The sequence below is a fragment of the Nematolebias whitei genome, chromosome 11 (genome assembly GCF_014905685.2).
Source record: "Nematolebias whitei isolate Nwh7 chromosome 11, NemWhi1, whole genome shotgun sequence".
NCBI lineage: Eukaryota > Metazoa > Chordata > Actinopteri > Cyprinodontiformes > Rivulidae > Nematolebias > Nematolebias whitei.
In genome coordinates this window covers 36,054,281-36,055,517 of record NC_056508.1, presented here as the reverse complement: position 1 = coordinate 36,055,517, position 1,237 = coordinate 36,054,281, and positions in this window count along the sequence as shown.

The window sequence follows — 1,237 nt, the reverse complement described above, 5'->3', positions numbered from 1 at the left end:
AGATAGATAGATAGATAGATAGATAGATAGATAGATAGATAGATAGATAGATAGATAGATAGATAGATAGATAGATAGATAGATAGATAGATAGATAGATAGATAGATAGATAGATAGATAGATAGATAGATAGATAGATAGATAGATAGATAGATAGATAGATAGATAGATAGATAGATAGATAGATAGATAGACAGACAGACTACACATAATATATCAGCAGTGGAGTTAATTGTGTAAAAATAAAAAAATAATTGCATTACCGGTGCATCACAAAAATTTACATTTAGCCTTTTAAGCAATGAAAATCTGTAATAACGTTTAATGAAAACATTTGACTGTGTGTGTTGGGTGTTTGTCATGAACCTACAATTCCAGAAGACTGACATAAATTAGCACGCTGGACTTATATCATAGCAAACAATAATAAAAATTAAATAAAAATAAATAAAAAAATAAAAAACTCAGTCCTATCTCCAAAAGCACCTCCACTAAGCAAAAAGAAGAAGAAAGAAACTGCAGCTTGGCTCCATCACACTCTCACACTTATTCGTTCCTTCACCTCATACCATCCTCCTAATCCTATAAATGTTTTTACAGCTCTGTGTGTCACTTTGACCGCTGGACACTGAAGTGTTTACATTCGGCTGACCGTGCACTAAACACAGCATGTTCATCTATAATGAAAGACCGCTCATAAACCTTGTAATTAGGCTGTGCCTTATTGTTATTTAGGTCACAGACCATTAACTTCACATAAACCAACACATTAGTGTTTGATTAGTTTGACTGAGCTCATATCAGTTAGCCACATTTATCATTACCCAAACACAACATGTAGTGTCTGAATGTTTAGTTAAAGGTAACTGCCCATTTTTCACTTGCGTGTTTGAAACATTAAAAGGTAACAGAATTAAAGAACCAATTAAAACGTGTCCACATTTAGAACAAATGGGGAAATATTGAAGGGACACATTTTGATATGAAACTTCTGGTTCTGGCTTCAGACCAGTGGGGTGGAGTAATCTGAGTTGCAATCAACTTTCTTCAAAGTATCTGAGCATTTTTTTAACAAACATCTTTCAGAAGTGACTCTAAAAGATTTAGGATTTTAGACTAGATCTTTATTGTCATTGCACTGGAGTACAACGGAATTTGGGTTTGCTTCCCAGAGCCCAAGTAAAAACAGTGCATAAAACAAAGCATTATACTGTGTGTATATATACATATATACAT